This window comes from Lonchura striata, chromosome 2, assembly GCF_050655825.1.
Source record: "Lonchura striata isolate lonStrDom1 chromosome 2, ASM5065582v1, whole genome shotgun sequence".
In the NCBI taxonomy this organism is placed as follows: domain Eukaryota; kingdom Metazoa; phylum Chordata; class Aves; order Passeriformes; family Estrildidae; genus Lonchura; species Lonchura striata.
In genome coordinates, this window is record NC_140704.1 from 63,771,969 (window position 1) to 63,799,585 (window position 27,617).

At 40.3% G+C, this 27,617-nt stretch overlaps 1 long non-coding RNA gene across 1 annotated transcript in view; it reads right to left on the minus strand.

Moving 5' to 3' along the window:
* Positions 1-804: 804 nt before the first annotated feature.
* Positions 805-27,617, minus strand: part of LOC116183307 (uncharacterized) — a 155,027-nt gene continuing 128,214 nt past the window's right edge. Inside the window, exon 4 of the long non-coding RNA XR_014952698.1 lies at positions 805-16,567. This is a non-coding gene — a long non-coding RNA (uncharacterized LOC116183307). The remainder of the gene's footprint in view (positions 16,568-27,617) is intronic.

Below are 27,617 nucleotides of genomic sequence, written 5' to 3' on the forward strand. Positions count from 1 at the left end.
GTTTGAGTGTTTTTCCATTTCCTCTGCAGAAGGGGAGCAATGTGATTGTTGCTGTGGTGATCCTTCCCTTAATATTTTTAGCCATAATCTGACTTAAAGTCATGACTGGCAGTGGAAAGTGTCATTTTTTAAGGCACAATACCAAAACATTTGAGAAGAGCCTTTTATTTTTCACACTGAATATTACATATATATATATATATATATATATATATATATATATATATATATATATACACATATATATATATTCCTTGAAACTCACATTGATAAATGAAAACATGTAGATATTCCTTTATCATAAACAGGCCTTTCGTTTGTAAGCCTTTTCTCCACTCACTTGGGCAAAAGCTTCACAGTCAGAACCTTTGCTCATTATGTTATGTTTTCAGAAAGGGACTAACTTACTCAGACATATCAATGCTAACATTAAGAGCAGTTGCTTGTCTTACTTCCCCAAGCATGGGGTTTAAAAATCTACCCCCTTCCCTGTTACTGAGGTTAATGACTTCTCTGCAGAAGGGGAGCAAAGCAATTTCATGTTTTTCCTTCTTTTAAGAGGTTGCAGAGCCAGCAACCCTCTCAGTGCTGAGAAGACAGCAAATTTCAGCTCCCTACCTTCATTTATGCCTTGATCAATAAAGATGTTGGCAGAGAAAACCATGACACACAGTGAGGAAAGGAGCACAAATTTGATGGAAACGGTGATGTTATTCCCTTTTGTAGCATGGACTGTAGGCATATCCCTGCAGGGCTCTACCAAAGCAAGGGTGGTAGCACCACCCCACCCAACCTAGAGCTCTGCTGCTGCGTGGCAGCAGTGCAGAGCACACGAGGAGCTGAGGTGGAGGTCCAGCCCTCAAATGTCCTATGCTTGTGTCCATTCCTTCATTCCAAATAGGAAACCTGAGAGGCCTGGGAATGGATGTGTTCTGAAAGTCACAAAACGTTCATTACATTGCTTTTCCATAACCTGTTTCACAGGGAGTGAAATGCTTATCATTGAATTATCCCATGAGGTTAACCATGGAAAAGGATGCCATGAAGTACAGATGAAAATAAATTCAACTGGGCCAATGGGAAGCTGTCCTCACATTTAGTTGTGGTTTCCTGAAAATTATCATTTGGGATGAATTTTTGTTTGTCGTTTAAAATCCAGGATTAATCATTTGAGAAGTTTGACAATTCTGTTTCTACGTTTTGTACCTCTGGTGGGTGTTTTCCAGCATTTAAAGCAATTCCCGGATTATTAGTTTTTTGAGGTGGGGAAAAACAAGGGGCTGTTTATTCTCCATTCAGGCAAATAAAAATGACATTCCAAAAGATTATATAACTTCCATCATTGCAACTAAATATGTTTGACGTATCTGAATAAACCAGATTCAGATATTTGTTCCTGAAATGCACCAAATAGAAAATACCACAATACTTTTCTTCTACAATGGTATTGCAACTATAGGTGATGTGAAACCCTATATTCTCTTAATTTTAATATAAAGAACTCCTAAAATCCTAAGTAGAGAAGCCATTTAACAAGGAGATTAATACATATTTACACACACACATGTACTATGAACTGCATTAAAAATGACATAATACACCGGCATGATTATGCCCATGTCTTTTGTTTCTCATTGCTCCTCTAGAAATTTCCAGACTTTTAGAATTTCATCTACAATTTTTCAGTGAATGCTAGAGACTCGTGCCTTCCAAAAAAGAAGCTCAATCCTCTGTGATCTTAACACTCCCTGGATAGACTCTCGTAGATTCAGCAGCCTGTTGATGCAGCAGATTATGTCAGAGGTGCAAAAAAACAACCAGTGCCGCACTAGTGAAATTAGGACACAGCTTTCTACCACTGTTTCAGTATTTCTCCACCATCACCACCCTAAGCACTTGGACTCTGCCTTCCCACTGATCATCCTGAGGCAATGCATTGGACACAGATACCACATCTGTGACTAGACTGTACCTGCACAATATTTTGGGGACACTGTGGATCCTCTGGAGTGGCTGAACAGTGACACTGTGCTTGTGCTTATCCGGGCAATGCCAGCAGACACTGCTGCTTAACAATTTCCTCACCAGGACACACTACACCTTGGGATATTAATCATGGGCTGGCATGGGAAGGGCAGGAAGTGAGAGCTGATTTGCTTTGGCCTGTTTAATGCCATCTCACACTGTGATGCCACCAGCACCTGAGTAATCTGCAGGCATGTGTATCGTGTGTGCGTGTATTCTTGCCCACACTGTTCCTTAGGAATGAAAGAGTTCTACAAAGAAAACAGCTCTGGGAGCTGGGAATAAGCACCCAGGTTCAGCTAAACCTCTTTTCTAGGTAATTTTAAGAGATTTCATTACACAGATCCAGTGCTATTTAAACCCAGTTCCACTGTTAAGAGAAAAAGAACCAAAATAAAGTATACTGTTGGATGGAGCTCAGCCTGCTTAGAGCTACTTTGACACTTTTCATTAGCTATTAATGCCAGGTCTTGCTTCCCATACTGACTCAAAGGTGCTGGATCCTGGCTCACTTTCCCTTAGCATGCACCACACCTGACCTAACTGCAGTTTCGTAGGATCAGACTGAGCCTCCAAAGTCCTGCTCTGCCACACAGATTCATTTTCTCACAAAGCCTTTGAATGAAGGAAACCTTCCACCCCATCCTCCAAGCAATTAGAAGATTTCCTACCTGCTGTAAGGCAGCCTTATTGTGAGCATGTATTACAACATAGCTTTTTACATGCTATTCCACACCAGGATTGCTGCCTTTTTATGCAGGGGACAGAGCTACAGCCCCTGTGGAAGCACTGAATGCTGTATTTGAAAGCAGAATGCAGGTTTCTGTGCTATTTCTGAAGCTCTGCAATTCACTTCCTGCCTTTCACATAGACCAGGGTTTTGCTTAGATGCAAAGCTGAGCTTGAGCTGTCAGTCACAATATACTTCTCTTTTTTCCCATTTTAGAAAAAGGATTCATATCTGTAAAGGATGCACTCAGTTCAAAACACTGTAGCCTTAACTACATTGGCTCTGGAGCACAATATCTGAGAGATGAAGGTATGTGCTAGAATTAAACCTGTGCTACAAAACAAGCCTAACTAATGTCTAAATTCCATCCTTGCTAAAAGTACAAACAGCAACCTCCTTTGCTGTGCAGGTAAATCCAAGCTGATTTTTTAAGAATGTATTTCCTAGCAATTTCAATGATTCTTGCTGACAGTTTAGTTTTAAGGACTAAACTCAGACAATAACTCATGACCTAATTCTGAAGTCAAGACTTCAGTTCACAGACAATTTTCCCCATACATCCCTCAGCAATTTTGGAGAGAAAGGATTCTAAAAGAAGGCCATAGTAAGCACAAAAGAGACAAGAGCAGTTATCCAGTCATTTAAACCTGATAAACCCAAGTAAGTACTAAATAAGGATTCTCAGCAGCAGTTTTTGCAAACCCATGTCAAGCCAGGTAAGAAGCTGGAGAGTCTTAACTGGTTACTTACTGCCTTGCCACCCACCACCTGCTCACCTCCACCCCCTCTGAAATGAAGGTAGAAAATAATTTTCAGTTAAAACAAAACAATGTGCTCCTCCCTACCAAAAGATATTAAGATATTTATGTATCTTTAATCAAAGCTATATTATAAAAGACAGAGAAAGCACTCATTTTTTAAATAAATTGATAAAACCCATACAATCAAACTGAAAAAGGCATCAAGACCAGGATATTTACTGTCTCACCTGTCTACAAAGTTTCATTTTGAATTACCTTTGTGGTTTGGCTACTTAGGCTACACACACAGGTATTTAAATTATGATTGATTTTTCCAGCTCCTTAGAATACAAGCCTAAGTCCAGTAATCACAGCTGCTCGTTGCTCGTTGCTATAGCTGGATAAAGCTTATTTAAGTTTTGAGACCCCAGCTTCAAGCCTCCATCTCTGGGTATCTTTAAGGAGGAGTTAGACACACATCTGTCAGGGATGATGTTGCTAAATCTGCACTTGCGTTCAGAAGGAAATATAGTTTAGTGATCTCTTAAGGTCATCTTTGGGACTACTTTTCCATGACAGAGTTTGATCATAACACAACTTAATTGCACTAATTCAAGAGAAAGTTACCTCATCACAATGGCTCTCCCTTCAGCTTCCATTCTGTTTCTATTTTAATTAATCCTTTCTCTGTAGTTTAGTTTGACTATAAGAAAAGTAGGAATCTTTGAGGAACAACCCCTAGGCCAGATAGACAACTTTCTGATGACAGATGGAGAACCATTGGTTTTGTCTTTCTATTGTACCATCAGCTGTATATGACATAAAAACTAGCAAATTCAATATTGTGAGGAGAGAGTAACAGAGAGTCTCTCACCAGGGTTTCACTGTCACAGACTTTGGCTTTCTGCACAGCAGACTGCTTGGCAGGACAAATTTGATCTGGGCAGATGACTGCACTTCTATCAAGTTAGTTGCAGTATCTGAGGTAAAGGCAACATTTGCTCCAGCAAAAAATTGTCATTGCTATTTCCAGTCTCAGAGAGTTTTTGGACATTTGAACCATTCCCGGAGACTGCGAGTGATACCTGTGTCATCGATATCTGTGATATCAGTGTTCTGCATGGTGTGCCCACTTCATCTACAAAAGGCTCCTGGGGACCTTCCTGCTGGGTTTGCTCCACTGTCAGAGTCTGGTCTAAAAGAATGAGAGCCTTGGCTCCCAACATTTCTGACAAGCTTTTTAAAGCAGATCCCATGAAAATTTTGAAGCAGTTCACAACCCACATGTGCATATTTTTGAAGCATAAAATGTTCCAGAAATTCCTGGTGTATTCTCCACAATTTCTACCTTCTGTGCTGTTTTCCTCCTTTTTTTTTTTATTTGTATTTCCATTCACTCACTGCTTCAGCAAAGATCAAAAGCAAGTATATTGTTCTGTTTTATGGATCAAATCCCTCTAGACTAATCTCTGCAATGGCATAGAGATCTGCAGATGTATTTTTGTGGAAAAAGTTAAACAGCGTTTGCATATTGTTCAGTATATGATAATATTTTGTCTGTTCATTTTTAATTGCCTCTAGAGTGAAGCTTTATGTTTTTGTTTGAACACAAAGATTTCTTTTATGCCTGAGATTTAAATTAGCAGTGGGCAAAAAAATTCCATAAAGAAGAAAGGAGAGGGGATGAATATTTCACCTTCCATCAGAAAAGAATACATCCAAAGTGAGATACAGAGGGTGTGTGCCCTGAGCTGGGACTCCCCATCTTCCCATCACTCGGTCCTGTGATTTGGTGCAGACCCAAACCTATCCACCCCACGTAAGGCTCCCGTTCAGCTGCTCCAGGGGAGACTCTGGATACCAGCAGGGAAGCTTTAAACCTCCCATGCTCAAACTGAGTGTTCCTCTTTACTTCTTTGCCAAAAAACATCAGAGAGGACTTCAGTGGCACTCCTTTACAGATCCTGTTTCCTAAGCAAGGTTGTGCAGTGTGGCAAGCCATGGTAGCAGGCAACTGAAGTCCTTCAAGTGCCATTGTTTGTCCCCCGAGAAGTGTACAGGCATGAGAGCAGAGCACCTGGCCTGAGGAGAGCTACCAGAGTTTCAGCAAATACAGACAGCGCTGGAAGAGGACACTTGGTTTGCAGCCTCTTGGCCAGCAGTGGGAGAAGGAGCAGAAGAGTAAAGGAGGAGTTGGAGTTCCTCAGTTACAGAAGACCATTAGGTCATCAAACCATGTGGATGTCAGGGAACCACCTGGACTTCTCTCTGTGTTTTGGAGCTGATCTCTGAATATTTAGTGGAATGCTGCTCCCTGCGTGGCATCCTTACAGGGGAAATAGTAAAACACAATTAGAAGTCTGTTTCATAACACTGTATTATTTACAAACACACTCACTTGAAAAGGATGAAAGTTGGTGCTGGGTTTAAGTGCTTTTGGCTTACATTTTAGTTCGCTAAAATTAACTCTGATAAACCTGACTACTTCTGATGGCAAGATAAAACAGATTCAAAACCTTAATGTCAGCCTCTAAAATAAACCAAAACAAAAGTAGTCGCCCCTCCTTTAAAATCCTCTGACTTTATTGCCTTTGACTCCCTAGATAAAATGAAGGATCTGATCCCCCTCATTGCCCATACACAATCCAAGGGACAGTACTGAAAACATTTCTCCAAATGCATATGACTAACAACAAAATCTTGATCAAATGACTTCAGAGTTTTTCCAGTTGTACATGTGTACTGTAACCTGATAGGGGCAGAAGCAAATTTCTCTGCACTTTTTTGGTACAGCACTTCTATTACACAGTCCCAGAAGATACATGTGATAGCTCTGTGTCAAAACCATGAATAGCAGACAAGGTGTCAGAGATAGAAAAGAGGTAGTGGAGAGTAACAATTTCCATTTTCTGATCCTCTAGCATATGTACTGTCAACACTGAGCTTTCCTTTGTAAGAGAGGATGAACAAAATACTCTGCTGCTCTCCCACACACTTGTCCTTTGGAGCAGAATATGGTGGGAGGCAGACCATGACGAGTTTTCCTGCCCTTCTCCATCCAGAATAATTTTTGAAATTGGTATGGTCATACCATGCTTTATGCCTAATTTCCCTTGCAAAGGCTCAGTGCTGTTCAAAAGAATAATTTGATCAAGGATTTGTCCATCTATGCTGAGAAAACTATTGCCACAATCCCTCAAGAAGTTCAGTTTTGATCAGATGAGAGATACTGATAATGCTGCACTAACACACAGTCCTCACAGTCTCATAAGGTCCCTGGTGCTGCTGTTGCCATTGCCTGGTTTACACTAAGCCAGTTCTTAGCTACCACATCATTTCTCTGTTTGAAAATACTCTGCAATTTTTCTGGGTAGGCTTTTTATGCAAGCATGTGCTCCAGCCTATTGTTTTTTTTCCAGCATAAGGTTGTTTTTTTTTTCCTAGCATTGCTTTGGTCACTACAAAATAAGTTCATATATCTCATCCTATAGGCTGCAGTATTTTCAAGCTTTTTGAAGTCACTGTGTCTGTAATGCCATCCCACCAAGGATCTGCTAATGGGTATTTGCTTATGCATCATTTTATAAACTGTACACCACAGTTAGGAAAAAACCCCAGACACTACACATGAAGTTTCATTGTTGTGAATTGGATATATAATACCTAAAGAACCAAAAAGTGGACTGGCAACGTGCTGTACTTGGATTCAGATGCTAACTTCTCATGAGATGAAGTACTTTCACTGACTGCCGAAAACTGAACCTGGTTACAGACGAGCTCCTAACTGTATTCCCAGTCTGACCAAGTATAAATATTTTCCAAACAAGGGGTTACTGTATTTGTCAAAGATATAAAGAAAGCCTGTATTATCCTAGAAGCTGCAACAGGGAACCTAAGGGAGAGTATCAGCCTAACACCTAATGGAGAATCTGTATACTATAAAGAAAAGAGAATGCCATGGCCCCACCTCAGAGCCTGCCATTTAACAAAACAGTTCTAACAATGCAGTCACATTCTCTGCCTTGGAATGCCCAAATAGATTGGCTCTTGACTCCCTCTAGGTATTCAGAAAATCTGGGGGATCTCAATTACAGCCCTCTACAGTGCAAAGGAAAAAAAAATAAAGAAAAAGATTCATTAAGTGCATTTGGACTGGGATGAAACCTGTTTTGATAGGGAACAGAGTATAGTATGGTTCAGCTGCAAATAAAACCTAACTGGTCTTAACAACATCCTGCAAAGTTGTTAAGGACCTATATACAGACAGCAGGATCAATATAAGCTAAACTTGCATTTCACAGCTGAAATTAGAGCCACTTCATAGTGACAAAATAATAAAACACCAAAAGAACAATGAGACATTCTGGCACATGTGCACATTTTCTAAAACCACACATAATGAAGCTTTAGCAATGCAGAACCCAGCCTCCCAGCTCAAAGTTTTATTGGCCATTATCTCACTGGATTTGGAACAGCAGTTCTGAATGCAGTAAAAGATATTCATTTCTCACAATGTTTCCCCACATAACTGACAAATTTATTACTGTTATAAAAAAGGACACTATTTTGAAATCCTCAGGGTGCTTGACTTGTAATGGTGCCAAACATGTTTCTTTTTTCATTAGCATTCAGGGAACACTGAATGTGCCCAAATCAACCTCATCCACTTTCCCCCATCATGTCAATACAACTGATGTTGGATCTCCAGCCATCACCATTGTGGTCCAAGGCAATAGCTTAGGACCAGAGTAATCAGATATACTGAGCAGCTGTTTCCAGATTAGAGTGGAGATTTCTAGGCATTCCCAGCATAGCCTGACACTGGCCTGTTTCAATATGGTGTGAACTCTGAAAATCTTGTGGCTACCTCATCTCACAGAACAGGCAATGTTAGAAGAGACCACAATGGGTCGCCTGGTCCAAAGTTCTCCCTGTTTGAGAAATAAAGACACTTGTCTAAGTTTGTAGGATGACTGCAGTCGTAGATACATTCAGAAATTTGATTGATAAAAGAATCTCTGGAGTGCATTAATTCTTCAACAGGTTTGGCACACCTTCTACCTCCACAGAAAAAAGTGAATGAAATGGCAGCACCTGTTTTAGGTGGTGGTGTCTGAAGAGATTACAGCAAAAACAAAACAAAACAAAACAGTAATTACTAGGGCATCAAGGTACTTGGTTAGCCAAATTTTGCTTCTCCCAGGGAGAACTTCTGTCCTCCCTTCATATTCCAACCTTTATGAGGAAAGTAGGAACTCACAGCCCAGAAACCTCCTGCTGTCCACCAAGACTGTTGAGCTCTTTGGTCCTCAGCCTAATGACCCAGTTCTGAACACCACAATCATTCTGAAGTTATCACTGATGTATTGTCTCTTTCACTCATGAAGTCACTTTTGGGGCCTTATATGATATAAACTTTGTTCCCCTCAGCTGGACATGCCTAAATTTCCCTACTGGAAAAAAGGCTTCTTAAGAAAGGCTGAACCCTTTTCTTTCCATGACTTCCTCACTCTGTCATCTGTCCACCCTCTTGGTCAGCACAGGCCTCTGTCTCTTCTTTGCCCACAGCTCTCTCACAGAAACTCATCCTGGAGCTCACTACATCCAGTGATGCCAGGGTGGTGGCCTTTCACATGATCTCCTACTATCCCCTTGCTTGATCCAGTTGGATCTCTGTGTCCTACAGGACAACCAGGCTTCAGCCAGGCTTCAATGGAATCACAGCAAGTGCCACTAACTCAGTCACACCTGCAGATCACATCCTACATTACAGAACCTGCAGTAAGGATTTGTCATCTTAATTTCCACTTGGCTTCTTCTCACCCACCTTCACTGGTTGCCCTCACTCTGGTTTGGCTTTCTTTGACATATTCAGAGCTATCTGCAGTGGGCAGGTTAGATTCTTCTCCTCTCACCATACACAGTCAGGAGTTTGATATAACTGAGCTAAATCAGATCAGTTGTTTATGCTTTCTCTGCAGTAAATGGAGAGAGACAGCTCCAGAGTTCATCCCACTGTAGTCAGGTACAGAAGAGAGAGGGGGAATGCATCAACTTACACAGAGTAGATCAGACAGCAAGCTCAACATTCACATGGCTACAGTTCAGCACTGCAAACCTTAGAGCATGAACAATGAAGATCTGAAAACCAGAGACTGACTGACTGATTGAGAGCTTCACTCCCATGGAAGCCCAGATGTCCTTTCTGTCCCATTATCACTTTCAAGTTGAGGGGTGGGGATGGTGTTTTCTGGTACTCCCAGGAGGTTGTGAAGATCTTAAGGGCATAATCAACACTGTTCTGTGGGGCTGACATCAGTTCTGTGTAACACCATGCTCACTGTTAGGTTATCATTTGGGTCAACAGCCACAAATGTTTCTTTCAAACTTCTTTTCAGACTCTGCATCAAGGTTAAGTCTAGTTCTCCAGGATCCACATGAACCTCCATTTAAGGCAAGGAAAACAAAGGGGACTGTTCCTTTGAAACTACTAATGATTGAAGCCTTTTAATTCTTTTCCTGTTTGCCATTAATTTCTGCCCCCATGAGTCTCAGAGCTTGCTGCTTTATCTTTCTAAGCCTTAGAAGCCTTGTTCTCCTCAAGGACACATTGGATTTATGAGCATTTCTTTCTTTGTTCACCATGCCCTTCCTATTTTTTTTCAGAACAGGGAACTCATTACAGCACCAGTTCATTCTCTCTCCTTGCCAAGTGAACCCTGAGTGTGGAAATTGTTTTCTTTATGCAGGGATCCTTTTCTTGATAATTTTCCAAGTAATACAGAATGCCTATTATAAGAAAGAAATCTCTGCATATCCTCACAAAAATATAACATTGATAAAAAGAGATATCTCTAGACTGATCCTCAATTTCTGTATCCCAATCTTCAAAATTACTAAAAAAAATTATACAGAACCATCATTCAAAAAATTCTCTCCTTTGTAAATCAACAAATTAATTTTTTCTCAGGTCTGCTTCTCCCTAGCAGTCTCACATGTACCTTCTTCCTTACCTTGATTCTTATCTCTCTGCTTATTATTATTAGGGTTCTATTCTTACCAGGCATGAGACAGGAATCTTGAAGATTTTACTGGCCACATCTCTGGTCTTATTATTCCTTTATGACCTTCCTTCTGAGTCCAACATAAGCAACACAAGGTCAAGTCAGAGGCTGTGTATTGTTGCTGACAGTAGTTCTACTTAAACACAAAAAATTCATTCTCTTCTCTAGTTTCACAAATCTATCAGAATGGACATTTGTTCATTCTAGGATATATCCTCATAATAGAGTTACAAGTTATTTCAGGTCTCTTAATTCCCCTTGACAATTTGCACAGGCAAACATTGTCCAATATACTTTTTAAAAGAATAATAACAACTCCCAAACAAATGAACAAGTGCTGTCCCACTGGGCAAACATGAAAAATAGTCTGTATGGCAGAGTACCAAAATGTGTGGTCAAACCATCCATGCTGGCAGGGAAATAATGAACCAAGGCCAGGCTGAGGTAGTATATGCATTTGTTACCAAAATCACTCATAAAGTGAACAACAGAAAGTCACCTTGTGCACATCATTGATGTGCTGTGGAAGGCAACAGCAAAGCAAAGGGTAGAGCCTGGCCACGTGCATGGGAGTAGATGGGATCCCACTTGACCTAGAAAACTGATGTGTTTCCTACTAGAGTGCTGCCTGTGATCCACTGAGAGGGACAGACAGAGAAGGGGATTTCCAGTCAGCAACCCCTGTGTTTACTAGAAGACTTAAAAGAGGAACAGCTCTTAGTGAGGTCCTAATGCTCCCAGAAGTGGGAGAGAGAGTCAATCAATGGACAGGGAAAAAAAAAACCCAAACAAGCAAACAAACAACCCAAAACAAACATAAACAAAACCTAAGGAATTGATACATTTGCAATTTATCTTTCCATCATAAGCTCAAACCTGTTTCAAGGGAAGTCAGTGACAATCAAGGATCAGGGTCCATTACAAGTTATATCTTCTAATGGATATTTGAAATATCAGCAGATGTGTAGATTTGCAGTTCCTTTCAACACGCAAAACCATCTTCTCTTTTGCAATATTTTTAGAACTGTTAACTCCTGCACCTTGCTCTTACCTTTACAGTCCTCAGAATTTATGACATAACAATTGCTACCCATACTTAGTTTATTTATTTAAAATCTCATCACCTTATGTGCACAGCAAGGGTTCTTATATGGTTGAAGCCACAGACATTTCCCAGGTATATTTGGGCTGCTCTTAAGAGATTTAAGGAGAGCAAGGCACAACATAAGCATCAGCCTACATCTGAGAGTTGTCCTCATCTTCCTGCTACACCGAGGTGCAGAAAAGCACACAATCCATGTGAAAGATCCGAATATGACAAAACCAGAAAAAGGAGATAAAAATCAGGAAGAGAAGTAAAGTTCAAAAATATTTTACTCTGTTTCCCTATTTGTGTCCCCTCCTGAGTATTCTTGGACATGATGAGGAGGTGCAGGAAGATTGCAGCTTTCCTGACAAGCTGGACTCAAGCCTGAGTCCACATAATTCACAAGAGCTGATACTGTCCAAAAAAAGCTGCAGAGTGAACAAAGTCTGGACACCTCATCTTTCCCCCTCCTCTTGGAAGGAGCTCTCCTTCCAAGTCACAACATCAATATTAAATCAAAAGTCGGGAGAGAAAAATTTACGTGAGTGTAAAAGACCTGTAGACAGGAAAGTTGTGGAGGAAGTTACCAACCCTGGAAAAGAAGCAGCATATATTAAATTAAGTTTTAAAAAGAGAGCACAAAGTATTGATCTGATCTTTGCCAGAATAAAATATTAATCATAAGACCCTTCCCTTACACCAACCACAACCATTATAATGATAAAAAACCCAGGAAGGTAATAAAGTCATCTCACAAAAGAAGAAAGAAAATAACCCAGGGAAATATGGAACACCATTTGTACCAAACATGTTTTCTTAAAATATTTTGCCACAAATAAAAGCCCTAATAAAGTTTTTTTCCATTTACTAAAGTTTTACTTCCTTTTCTTGGGCAAATGTTTGTAAATCAGAGAGGAAAACAGCCAGTAACAGTCCCTTGCAGATTTGCAGAAACCTTCTCATTGCACATTGCAGGACTCTAGCTACTGTGTGAAAGTGATGTCCATTGGGATGGCTGGGATCACCACACAATAAATTGTGGAGAATTTTGCCAAATTAATCTCTCCCTCATCTTCCCCTGTGCTCTGTCTAGTCTTCTGTCTCCCTGCAATGTACAGGATAACACATCCCAATTCTATGGGTAACTCCAATTAGCAGCAGGCCATAAATCAATCTCTTCTTGTTGCTCTGAGTTGCCTACCCTACAACCCAGGAGTCATGACTTTTTCATAGTGTTCATCTCCCATCCTGCAAACATTGAAATAAGAGCTCTCAGATAAAGGATATGGGGAATATTTACTTTTTATAGGAAGAAGTATGAACTTAGTCAAAGCCCTGGAAAGTCCTGAGGCTTGCATTTAGTGTCATAAGGTTATTTAAATTCTTCTGGGATTTTGGGGTTGCTTTATAATTCTAAATCTTCTAATTCTAAGAACTTCTAACTAAAGCACATTTCTTCATGAGCAAATGAGAACAGTCCCAATATATTTTCTAAATCTGTCTAAAATAGTTCTCAGTGACTTCTACTGAGTTTTACTCTAGCAAAATCCACGTAGCTTGTGAGTGGTACAAGTGGCACAGCCCAAATAATGTGTATGGTCCTACTCCAAGCACAGCCCATGCACTCCCTGAGTGAGTGAGCCTTTTTGCATGCACACACAGCCACAGGACAAAAGTACTCCAGCATCAATACTCATCCCATAAGGACTACATAAACGTGCAAGGTTGGTCACTAACACTCAGTGACCATGTGCTGGTTTCTCATTCAAGAACTCTCCCAAGAAATACCCATGTGGTGGTGTTCAGGGTGCCTTAAGAGCTCTGGGAACTCTGAGTAGAGCACCCAAAGAGAGACGGACACTTTCTTAACCTTATGGATACCATCTATTTCACAAGTCTGTTCTGCACACGTGAAAAAAGCCGAGCTGTCGCATATCTTAATTGGAGCCGTGGAGGAAAAAACAGAGGATTCAGGAGTTATGAGGTCATGGACACTTGCAGTGGCTTCTCATGCAGCTGGCCCTTCAATAGGACTGTAATGCCCAGGAGAGACCTAAAAACGCTGTATCCAAAAGAGGGTGGAAATGCTGCAGAGTATTTAGAGAGACACAAGGTCAGTAATGTCAGCAGTTTTGAAGTAAAAAGGGTATTGAATGGGAGAACTTTCACCTTGCTACTCAGCCTATGAAGGAATTCAGGGAAGGATGGCAGAGTTTAAACAGTGAAAATAAAAAAAAAAACATCAACATTTGAAGTTTGGATAAACCAGTGGTAGCACAGGCAAACAGAGATGCAGTTTTCTATAGCTCTTAAAGTAGATCAAATATTTTGGCTTACATTTTTCCTGAGCATTCACTTATAGAAGTCCTCAGAGACATTTCTGTGACTTTTACCCCCCAAAACAAAGATGAGTAAGACTCTGGCCCAGGTGAATTTGCAGTAAAGGAACCATGAAACCACAGAAGGAGAAACTGCATTTGGGAGGATTGACAAGGATCATCGATACTGTTGCCAAGTAAGGAAGATCATTCAAATATACTTGATGAAAATTAAATATATTGCCAGCTGTTGCCATTTCAGCATGATGTGGTCCAGTACTCCCAGAAGAGAAAAGTCCATGTGTATTTATCCAGATCTGATTATCATACTACAAGGGTAGGAGCTGGGCCAAATGTGTCTCATCAGCAGCACACTTTCTCTGACAATGTCTGCACTGGAAACATAAATCGCTTTATTTTTAAAAGAAGTTTAATAAAGATGAGCTTGCCTTTAACTCTTAAGCTAGAAGTTAACTGTTTGTCAAATTGTTCTTGTTCTATATAGGGCTAAGGGAAAGTTTAGGCCAAAAGGGCATTTTCCTTACTGCCAAATTATTTAGGGGTTCTTGTGGCTTTTCCCTATGTCCTTTGAGACACCTTAACAACCCCAGTATGTCAGGGACAGGCAGAGGTCAGCACCAGAGCTCAGGTCTTTCTTCTGGAAAGAGCTGAGTCATTGTGTTCAGAGAAATGACATTGCTTCACTAACACCAGACCAGTAACAATAGTATTGAAATAATAACTTTTTTTGGATCATCATTTTTAAGGGCTGAATTTTGCCTCTAAGTTGCATACTGCTTTTAGAAGAAAATTTTTCCTGATGCTCTCTCTTCCTGATGTGAAGAAATCTGTGCCTCCCTGACCACACAAAGTGCTTGGTGCCACCAAATATGATGGAAGGAATCAGGGAGTAGGCTGTTCGCAAGATTAGGTTCTTAATAAATGACCATGTCTCAAATGAAATTTTCTAGGTGGAAAATCCATTAGAAACCTTATGCTTTCTACTTCTTTCTACTGCAAGATTTATTGCTCAAGAGATCAACATAAGCCAGTCAACAGACCCACTCTAAACCTGGTTAACCACAGCAGTAACCATTACAAAGCAGCTGAAATTTTCATTGGAAATTTCTATCTAATTTCAAAAACCTGTGTAGGAAGCTACTGGCACATATTTACAATGTTCAGATTTGCCATCAAATGATCTGGCTTCAGCTTTGTGAATTTTCTCTCAGAGATCACCTTCATTAAAGCCAAGTAGCCAGCCTGCCAAAACCAGAACTGAGAGCAGGCTTCAATGATGACAGAACTCAACTGAATCTTGACCTCAGGTCACCAAATTTTTCTGGTACAGTTAGAGATTTGTGAAGTGCACAGTTATGCATGAGCTCTAAGAAGTCAGGGGAGGTTAAAGGAAAAGCCCAGAAATTTGTCAAGCCTGTGCCCTTGCTGGGATGCCAGACAAGAATTTTGACATCAGATAATATCTTGTGCAGTTAGGCTAAAACTTTGCAGTGTCTTCATCACCCATTAAGGGCTTTCTCATTTAGGATTTGGGGGAAGGAAATTGTGGGTAGGTGTGAGTGCGCATTTCTGATTAAAGCAATGAGAAGACAAGAGGGGATAATTTCCAAGAAAGTGGAATTGTTTTTCTTTACTCATGTTTAATTTTCTCTTTAAATAGCTACAGTTCTCTCTGCCTGCTTTTATTCTCAGCAGAGTACTGGACTATCACCACTTTGGTGTTGACATTCTCTTCAGAATGGGGAGGTGATGATCAACGTATTGGCCACCCTTTTGAATGGTTCTCATTCCAAGCTCCATTATCCATTTAGTTTTGAATATGTCTACTTCCTGCATCTCCTCCTCACATGCCTGCAAAATAAGTGCTCTCAGCTGTGTCGAGACATGTCAAAAAAGCGATGTACGAAGCACAGGAGGTTTCCTTAGGTTTTTGTGCATCTCAATATCAGCTAAGAATAACAAAACTGGAAGCCACCTTCAAGTCACCAAGCAGCTTAGACCCATGATTTTATGTCTCTGTCATGACACTCCATCACAGACAGGATGAGGAGTCCAACTCTATTCAGCTGCTACTTTCATACCTTTGAACAGCTTGGTCTCTCTCCATACTTTTTCTATCCCTCCACAAGGACTCTTTCCCTGAATGCTACAATTTGTTACATGAGTATTTTTCTCACCAGTTGCGGCTTTGCTGGAGTAGTTCCCCAAGTCCTCCATCAGCCATCCAAGCAAGCCCTAGGAGCTGCCATTCAGGAAGGATACCTTTGAAGACTGTCTCCTTCAATTACACCATTTCAGAGCAGGCAGAGACAGTGCCTGATCACAGATCCCCCACATGCAGCGTGGTAGGTTAGCTGACCTGAGCTGGTCTTTTCTTGGCTTCTAGTCAAACTCTGGCTCTTCTCATTTCATCCCTTTTGAGCTGCAACCACCTCAAAGGACATCTCGCTGGCAGCAAAGTTCTCTCCAGCTTACACCTGAAGTCTGCTTCTCTGTTTCCCACCATAGTCTGGGGGCCTTTGAATCACTGTGTCCTCTGGAGGGTTGCAGACACACCTGTGATTTTCCAACAACAGCATGTTCTGTAGAGAGAAATTTCAAAAGACACATAGAAATAAGAAAGTGCTGATTCATAGGTACTCTGTGGCAGAAATAGTGGGAATATTTCTTTAGCACGCTACTGGAAAGTCTCTCATTCCCTTAAGGATGAACATGTCATTTTAAATACCATGCTATGAGTCCATGTGTATGTCATAAATTCCTTACTGATCTCCAGGGCCATGGCTATCTGATCACCACTCTGCTACAAGCCACAGATTTTTCCCAGGTGTCATTAGTCTGTGGAAGATCCTTTTTCTGTCCCTGATGTCTGTGAGATCAAATCCCAGACCAGACTGTTTCAATAGACCCTCATCCTGAAGAGAAGTGCACTGGGGAAGTGGGTACACAGTTTTCATTCTAAAGAGCGTAATTCAGGACATTCCATTACCATACATCTAGTGTTATCGATATCTTGCTCTAATTTTGAAGTAAATGCATACAGAATGAATAAAAGCACTAAAAGAAACAATGGGCATTTGGCACTATCATACCTAAGCACTTTCATTCCCTTTACTTGAAAAACAATTTTTCTTTTTCCAATAAATAAACAATATTTGGCTTCTCTTTTGAAATTCAGACAAATGTATTAGAAATAATGGAATGACCCATGGAACTGATGTTTCCATTCCAAAGAAAAATGGAGTTTGGATTCATGTTTTGCTTTGTTTTCTAATAAGATCAGATACTAAATAGATACGTTTGGGATAAGAATTTTTTTCCAAAATAAAAAGTTAATACAACAAGATTTGAGCAATTTATGATTGTGAAGCCTTCTGAAGGCAACTGAATTTTGTAGGTTAATCTCTAAGCAAAGTAACAGTAAAACCCCAAAGATTACATAAAACCATTTTTATCCTTTCAACTGTTCAATTTCCCAGAAATATTGCCAAATTAGTGTAACCCAGTTCTTTAGAACCAGTAAAATCAAGCTTTTACAAAAGTTTATAAAAACATTTCTTTTCATATTCTCACAAGCAGAACTTGAATTAATAAAGTGAAATAGTCTTTTTTAACAGTTTCTATTTTAATTAAGATCCTTTCAATGGGCATCATTCCTTCAAATTAAAAAAAAAGATTATTTTTCTATTTCTAATTTTCAAATATATATGTATGTATGAGCAGGGGAAAATGCCAAAGGAAAACAGGATTTAAAAGAGTTTTTCAATTTTTTATTACCTTTTTTTTTAAGAAAGAGGCAATTTTTAACTGATTCTGCATACCTAAGGTATAGAAAGGACAACACCTATAGTCCAATATGTTGTGTGAAAGAGAGTAAAATATTTTCAGTTCACCCTGTCAAATGCTTTTTAAAATTCTTTGTAAGATTCCTGATGTAGGCCACTACTGAAAATGGCTCTTTAATGTAATGTAAGGTGGGCTATGCCAAGCAAAACCTCTACCCTGTATAAGCAAGAATATCAAAAGCTATGGCACACACACTGCTCAGCTCCAGCTGCAGCAGAGAGGTTAAAAGGGCTCTGACATATGGCACTTCAGGGCTGAGAGTATGGGTTGAGGGAAAAGAGTGACATACTATATTAAGAAAAGCATTTTAGGATAATGCCTGGATTGTGCCAAAACTAGAAGAGTATAAGTGAGGAAAACAGAGCCACCAGGAGAGCTAGCTGGTCAGAAGCCAGATGGTGTGAGAGGTTAAGGGGAGGGATGTGAGAAGGTACGAGAGCTTTCCCCTGTGCAAGCTCCAGAAGCCCTCACACATGACTTGGCTGAGCTCAACCTTTAAGATAAGGTTTGTAAGGTTTGCATCTGCTCTTGTAAGTATAGTGGCTTCTGAAAAAGGACCAGTGCACCTTTTGAATCATGTAGTGTTAAGGCATGAAGCCTGCTATGGCTTGGCTGCAGTTGTGGTTAGTGCTGCACAGTCACCACTCAAAATGGATTTGAGGAGTGCAAAGGTGCCTCTGTCCTGGGGACGGGGGGCACAACACCACCACTAATACATTTATTGAGCCATTAATGGGGTGCTACCCAAGGACACCTGACAAATGCTGCTTAAATATTAACACTTTAGAATAGGTGTTTCCAAAGAATTCCAGAAAATCTAAGCCACCTCGTTTCAAACACCCACTTGTTTTCTTTCAGCTTTTAGAGCAAAACTAGTTTTCCACCCGTCTGAAATTTTATAAAAATGACTTTTGATCAGAAGAGGTTGGCAAAAGTCTAGGTGACCTTTTCTGAATGCATTCCAGCAAACCATCACATTAATTTTTCTCCAGCTGTGAAACATTGTAATATTAAGTAATGCATTCTCACACATTGTGATGGTTGAATTTTTTGCCTTGTCTTTGAAGCTTCTTATTTTCTTCACTAACAGTCCAAGAGATGAAATTTCTTTAAAGAAAACTATTTCCATTAATACAGTATCACTTGGTCAGACAGAAACCTAGCCCTGCAAAGCTAGCCTTAACAAGCACCATTTGTATGAATAATCTGTACTCTCTTATTAACAGATCACAACAATAAATTTATCCAGTGACTATTGCTCTAGTGTGCATTTACAAGGTATATAGAAAGAGAACCCCAATTTGACTTATTACATGAATATATTTTCCTGATGTGGACCTCCAAATATTAATGTTATTGCCATTACAGCCAGCACTTCAATAGAGATGTTCAAAAGAGATGTTTGAAGAAGCACCTCAGTGGTCAGCACTGGATTTTCAGGCTGTTTTTATCAAACTAATAATTAGCCTAGTGGTTCTTTCTAACTTAGTTACAACTTTTTGGAAAAATAAGTAGTTGATACAAGAAGTGGAAGTTGAATGGGATATGCTCAGACTTTTCTGATGTAAAATTGAAAAACTGCAATAAATGTGTTTTTAAATGTCTTCTCAGAGAAAATACCTCTACTTTAAAACAGCTGCTCTCAAAATGATTTATAACTTTCATCTTGAATGATACCAAGATCTTTAAAAGATTTGAAACTTGGTGAATCATAGCTATTCCATGAGGTGATGCAGCATGATACTGCTTGAAGATGCACCCAGACCTTCTGTGGTTTGCATTACTTGGAGACAGACTGCCATGGTGGAACAAGAGTTTGGGAAGGACAGTAATTGTTTTGCTTCAGCAGAGAGAAATGCTAGGATTGTGAAGGTATGCTTTGAAATGAGTAAAGGCTCATTTCAACTTTCAACTTCTTCCAACTCCTTGCAAAAGCATGGCAACACATCTTTGCATCTCTCATGCCTTGGAACTGTATCTTGCATTCCAGTAAAGGCCAGCATGCTTTACACAAGCTATTCACAGTAGAGATTACCAAGAAGTTATTCATCACAAATTATGTTGACCAAATTGGTCAACAAAAACTATTTCAGAGAAAAATGTCAGTTCTGGAAAAAAATCATCTTCTTGGTTTCTCACATAAAGCTTCTTGACTGCTAAAGCAGCAGTTGTTTGATGATTTTCCAAGATCTCATCCAAGACACAAGAAAACAGCAGAACAGGAACTTTATCATGTGTTTCCCTCATGAGTACTTTAGTCCAACAAGCCATTCTTTCCCTGGAGAGCATAAGGGATGTTGCTTTCTCCTTTGCCAACATGAGAAGTATCACCACTGCAAGTGAACAGAGAAGTATCAATGGAATGAAAAACATTATTTTTATCCAGCCATAACATATTTAAATAGTCAATCAGTTTAATTACAGATATGCCTCAAATACAATCAGTTTCTTGTGTAAGGTTAAAGCAAAGACCTTGGAATACCTAACACATGCCTCAGGTTTCAAGAAAGTTTCAGACTGAGGAAATTTATATCTGACTCCTAGTTATTTCACACCTTGAGAATGAGACCTGGGTCTGTGACTGGTGTGAACCAAAGGAGACCTGGAAACAAAAGAATGAGACCCTGATACACTGAAGAAGAGAAATCCCTCTTTTTATGATCTCTGTCATTTAGGCCTCATTTTAATAGGCTCTTCTTAGGCCTTTAAGTTGTTGGCTGAACTTCAGTCTAACCCATGAATGAGGCAGAAATTGAGCCCTGAAAGTATTGACTCCACTAACTAGGAATCCTCACATTAATACTGCACTAATTTTGTCCTCCATTATGACAGCTGTAAAATAATTTGCCCCCACTCAGCATTGTACCGTTTTGGGAAACAAGGCTGGGTGATCAAAATGGGAATTTGAACAGGGCTTGAGCTGAGGTTTACCATAATAGTGAGAATTAGAAGACAGTACATGTTCCATAAGAGAAAATACCTCTCTTCATACATCTAGCATATCAACACATACCTCAGCAGACCTATGGATTCACATCAAGACTCACACCATATGTTTGTTTAGAAAGACAGGCAGAATGCCTTTTTCTTTTTTTTAATTCACCCTTTTACTGGCAAAAATAGTGTAAAGTGTTTCTTTACAGAGATTCTGTATTGCAGAGAGACTGTGATAGTCTCACTGCTGAAAACCCCAGCACAGCAGATTAAAAGGAAAGCTGTGCAGAGGCAGCAATGTGTTGTACCACCCAGGGAGAGCTTGGGTACACATCAAATGAGCCCGACCTTCAGCGTGTGGGTGTGCTGAGATTTTAAAGAGGTTCCCAGTCGAGGAGAAAGAAGAGTCTTCCTTTAAGCTAAGCACCACATTCCACATGCGTTAAGCAAGATGAATTTCTGGATTTCAGGGAGCCTGCCTAAGATGCAGTTAAGGTATTCCAATAGATAAAATCCTCTCTGCAGGCTGCATTAAAACACAGTTAGCTGAGAGACTGACCTCTGCTCTGCCCATTGCTCTTGATATCGGTAGAATGCAGGAGAACAGGGAGACTGCAAGGTGGAAAGAAAAAGTAGTGCAGGACACCAGGCACTGCTTGTTCACAGTGTTGCTGGAACAACAGTGCTGAAAGTAATTTATCATATAGAATCATAGAATATCAACCTATTTTGGCAAAAGCATTGTCTAGGCAAGACAGCCCAGCACCCTTTCCAGCTGAATCTTAAAAGTGGCCAATACTGGGGAATGCACCACTTTCCTGTGAAAGTAATTCCAAGGCCTGCTTGTTCTCATTGTGAAAAAAAAATCCCCCTTTTGTCCAGAATCTTACTGAAAATAATTTGTACCCCTTGTGTTTTCCATGTGACTTCTTGCAAATGGGAATATCCACTTTCTTTGTAGCCACACTTGAAATACTAGAACATGGTGATGAGGTTTTCCTAAGCCTCTTTTCCCAAGGCTGACCAAATCCATTTCTCTCTCAGCCTTTCCTTACACATCAGCCTGCCCAGGCCTTTGATCATCTTTGTGGCCTTTCTCTGGACCCTCCCCAGCCTGTCCACAGCTTCTTGCATTGTGGGGACCAAAACTGAACCCAGTATTCCAGGTGCAGCCTGACAAGCAATGATTAGAGAGGGACAATGACTTCTCCATCCCTGCTGGCGATGCCCTTGTTGACACAGCACAGCATCCTGCTGGCTTTCTTTGCTGCAGCAGCGGCACACGGCTCACTCAGACTGAGCTGTTTGTGCACCAGGACCAACACCAAGTCCCCTTCCACAGAGCTGCTCCCCAGGTCTCATTCATTTATTAGCCTCACGTGTAAATCATGATGCTCTGAGAAGTTCGAATTTTTAGCATACAGACAGAGCCATGCCCACTTTCCTCCATGGCCTCCAGAGAACCCCCATATCCACCCACTGTGCAGCAGTTTGGACACAGTTTGTCTGCCTGCATAACTGAATGCACAGGCAGGGAAGGAAGGATGGATACTTGAATACTCTCAGACCTGGCTTGCTGCCCCGTGACAATATGTCACTCTGCCAGCTCAGACACCACACTACAGCAAGGCTGAGAAAAACACCCAGTGTTCATCCTCCCAGACCAAAGGGGAAATCAGCCCTATGCTGCTGGGGAGAAATTTGGCAAAGCATGGACCTCAGCCTACTCATTTATACACTTGTAGCTGCAATGGCTTTACTGCATTATGTCACAGTAAGAGAGTAGGAACATTATTGACCTTAGAGCTGAGTCAGGAAGATGCCTGATGGAAATCTTCCCTTATCTCAAGACTGGGTCAAAGATAAGAAGTGGAAGTGCTTTCAAAGCTTCACTGGCATACAAGTAGGGATGTAACAAGCCTATACATATGTCAAAATTATCAACTTTTTCTTTGTAAAACTAAACCAAATACCTTCTGATGGCAAAGTAAAGGTTAACTACTTCAGGAAGTTTTGCCAGATGAGACTGATGTTTCAGGGTAGCACAGAGTGTACTTGTGTGACTTTAAAATAAAGCTGTTGCTCTAAGATAACAGTCTCAGGGTAATTTCCTATAAGTATATATATGATCCCCTAAGCAACATTTTCCAGTTCTAATTTGTGATTAAACCAGTGCATCTGATCCAAAATAGCAGAGATAAAATATTTGTGGACAAAACTTATCTGACACCTTAATGTTGCACTTGATAGACATTACAGGTCTGTTCAATGTCAGACTTTTTGCACTAATATGCCTTTGATCTAATTTTATCACACAGAATGTGATCTGCCAGCAGACCCTCACTTACCTGTGCCAGTACATACACAACTTCTGGCCTTTTCTTTATCTCAAAGGCTAGAGACAGCAGCTGGTTTATTGGCAGGAAGATGTAGTTTGTCACAGGCAATGTTCAGGTGTGAATCACAATAATGCTGAGCAACTTTATCATTCAGGCTTCTTCCCAGTCCCCATGGGGATGGCATGTTGATGGGGTCTTGAAAATACAGAAGAGGGGAAAATCCCACTCCCCACTCCTGTAGCAACTCTACCAACTCTTCCATTTCTCTGAGGGATTTTCCCCTCCAACCCATGACTCTGGTGCTTCTATCTCCATATGCATGGAAGTTCCTCCCCACCCACCTCAGAGATGAGTGCTGTGCTAGCAAAAGGCTGCACAGGGTTTTCTGGAACCACAAGCTGAGCATGGGTCAGCACCTGAAAATATCACGTCCTCTACCTGCTGCTCCACCAGGTGACTGACATCAGGACACACTACTGTGTCACAGGTTTTGCAAGCATGTGCAGAAAAATTGCCCATAGAGGAAAACCCTGAGCTTGGAGCACATGAAAAGATTGTACTTTTAGATGCTAATAACAATGTACTAAAATCCTCTGAACTGAGGCACCTTGATGAAGAGTAAATCATTGTATTTTAACAGCCATAAAAAAAGAAAAGCTATGAAAAACCTTAGTCTAAGTAGTTTTTAAGAGATGTAAAAATACAACACAGAAAAACCCCCAACACAATTCAAAATTACCTTTGTTCCTTTATATCTTCATTAAATACTTATTTGGAAACTTCCAGAAGTTTAGACTGTAATATGAATTTAAGCACCACTTAATGACTTGGATCCAGCTGAATATATCTTCATTAGGCAAATATGTCTTATTTTTGTTCTGATTAAGCAACAGTCATTGTTCTTTGCCACTGTTATTGGAAACAATACCTAGAATGGTCCCCAGTAAAGCAGTCATCCCAGCTAAACATATTCCCCTCAGAATTAACCCAGAAAATTCAGACAGGGCCCCTTCTCTGATGTCCACTAAGTGTTTCATCTGATTCTGTGATTGTTTATAAAAAATACTGCCAGCCATAACATCTCACACCCAAATTAATGGCCACAGACAAAGCAAAAGGAACTTCTTGAAACCTTTTATATTGTTCTCAGTAAAGACAATAGTGTAGATCTTGTTCTCAGTAAAGACCATGGTGTAGATCTTCATAAGGAAGAGTTAATCCTCGCAAGTCCTATTAAAACCAGTAGGCAAATCCCTAGGAGAAATTTGAAAATTTCAGCCCTGGTTTCTTTTCTTGGTGCTCTCACACAGGACAAGCCACAGACCATGAGGGAAAGTTCACTGTCACAGACAGGCGTTCTCACCAGTCAGGAGAACACTGTTACTTGGCACAATGAGATTACTCAACATGCAAATTAAATATGGGTAATATGCCATGGGATGAAGGCCCTGTAATAAACTGTCCAAGGAAGGAAATGCATCCCGCTGTGTTTCCAGAGTACCATGTAATTTACAGTCACTGCTGTGAGTTCTGCATGAGTATATTAATGACTACATTTCTCAGCCAGAAATATTAAAATCATTATTACCATCTGAAGCTGTAGACTCCAGGCTGGAAAGAAAGGGGGCTCACTGAAAAGGACATTATTTTCTAGCTCGGAAAAAGAAATTATGATCTTAATCCAGAATCTGCTTTACTAGCATACCCTAAAAATAAAAACAGAAATAGCTGCTTAAGTAAAGCATAGCTAAACATGAAATGAGTCCTAGGACTACATTTTTTGTTTCTGTTCAGTAAGGTAGCTCTTTCAAATTCCCACTTTCTTCTGGGAACCTTGGGCTACTTCATCAACTGTACAAGGGGAGTTTGTGTTTCTGTTCAGACATTTCTCTCAGTAAGCAGAATATTACCTCACAATTCAGACTATCTTTACATGATCAGCTAGTGTGATAATGGCAATGAATTTGAGAGTGTTTTCAACAATAAAGTTCTGTGCCTCTACAGTGTCACTGTTGTGAAAGGTGACAAAAAGATGTGCCTTCTGTGTGTCATGCAGCAAGTCCATGCTGCTGATTAACTTGGCCACACACTCCAGTGAAGTGAAGAAGGATAATTTACTTTAACATCTTAATTTCAGCTATGACCACACAGTCATCTTTTTAATTTCAGCTGTGACCACACAGTCATAAAATGTGAGAGCTAATCAGCCTGGCACAGCAGCAGACCTCCGCTCTGAAAAAACTTTTGCTATCTTGTTAAGTCAGCCACCAACTATACCATCAGAATTCAACATTCCCAACTACTTTAAAAAGAAAGGTGTTTTAATGAGGTCTCTGTATTTTATTATGGATGCCAACATACTCATGTGGTGACTTGGGAATCCAATAGGAAAAGGGAATTTTTAAGGTGATACAAACAAACAAGAAGAAACAAACAAACTAAACAGAAATAAATGTTGCAAGTAAGAACTGAAACAGGGAAGTTTCATGAACATTTTCAACTGATATATCTACAAAAATACACATCAGCCATATAAAATTGAAATGTGGGGATCATGACAGTCCCAAAGATGTTTTATATTGATGTGACAATTTCTGTATTCTATATATACCAGAAATGGACCAGACTGAGCCAAAAAAATGTGGATGTCTCCTATGACAAGATGTAACAACTAGTCAGAGAATTCTGACCCCAGAGTAATCAGACATGAAAACAGGTATTTCTAGGAAAAGCTAGAAATACAGAGTGAGCCTGGGGTCTTGTTTGACCAAGGTGATAAGCTTTTCTTCTGAGGAAGAAACTGGTGGAAGCAGATGGCTGAGCAAAGCTCAGTGAACTGCCAAGGGCATGCATGACCGACAGTTTGTGCAGTGTGATGCAACATGTTTTACCCAAACTGCGATAGTCAAAACTGTCTCGCATGATGATGATACTGGGATTTCCAGAATTGCAAGAAGCCACAACTAACAACAGAAGACACATATCTGGACATCTGAAATCTTCAATGGAAGAATGGGTCACTGTGACAGGCTGACACCATCTTTGCAAGAGGCACCCAAGCCACAAGGGTAACTGGGAAAAGTTGAAGGGTTCATGTACACAGGCTGGCACAGATTCAAACTGTTCACTGTCCATGCTCCATGTTGGCTGGATTTGGAGCAGTGGGGAATTTCCATAAATGCCAGAGTGTGGGTAGAGAAAGTGAGGCTGTCAGGCCTAATTTATATAGGTGTGCCCTCAGACACTCTGCTTCATTCAACATTTTACTCTCTGACTGCAAAAAGTGCATTAGAAAAACAGAGACTGCTGTGGTCATCTGTCCTTTAACTAAATATATGTTCATAAATCATTCAGCACTTGGAGATAGTTGGTTCCTGATTCTTACGCATGTCAAAACCCATTGTAGCACTCTTGCAAGGGCAAAGGAACTTTTCTGTTGTTGATGGCACAAAAAGGGCATAAAAATGGTGTGAGTACCAATAAGAACTGAGTCTACATCTTTTTAAGGTCAGACTTGGTTCCCAACCTGTGGTATAGCAGTTAAAATATAAGAAAACCAGTTTATAATAGGTGATGGTGGCTGTTCACACCATGCACTCAGAAGCTTGGGTAAAGCATCCCCAGGAAGAAGTATGGGGCATGTATTGTGAGTTTGTCACTTCCAGGAGCAGGGACACATCCAGGCAAAACTCTGAGCTGTGCTCTGCTGTGGTGCTGCACATGTGCAGAACACATACACTGGGCTTCTATGTGGTCTGTAGACTTGTTGAAAGTATTTTGGTTTGGTTTGTTGCTGCAATTGCTTTTACTCAGCTTTTGCTCCAATCAGGAATCCTTGAGAGAAGTCTGAAGTGCTCAAATTCTTGAGGAGGGGGTGGGGACCAGAATGAAAGCCACAGATGAAGAACCTGAAGGTAGGGTTCCATTAGACAAGCAGTACATCCAAGCATTAGTCTAAAAAGCTAACAGCCCAGACTGAGGGAGGGCAGAGGAGGAGGTTGGCTTTTTTTTTTTTTTTCTCTGAACTAAATAACAGAGTAGAACTCCTCAGTGACTTGCAGAAAGCCCATCTGCTTCAATGGTAAAATCGAGACTCCCACCAATGATAGTGGCTGAGGGCAGGAACAGGACATAATGAGCAAGAAATGAGAAAGTCTTTGAGAATTTTTACCTCAAGCTGGCAGCATTTTGTATTGCTGTTTTGAGGAGTCCTTTGTTGTTCTCATATGGCATAAGGTACTGAAAGCCAAATATGTTTAAAAGGACTAAAATTCAGAAGAGCTCTACAGCTAAAGTTTATCATTCTTAATGTTCCTCTTTAAAGTGTCCCTGCAGTGCAGAAGGTGACTTTGTAAACACAGAGTTTTTTGTGCAGCATTCATTTTCCCTTTCACTTTCATGTCAGCTTCACTGCATTTTACACAGCTACACTTCGAGGTAACCCTCAGCATGGCTAAACCAGTGTGGCTTAAAAAATCCAACCTGGAATTACTTTTTTTTTTCTCTCAGAAGT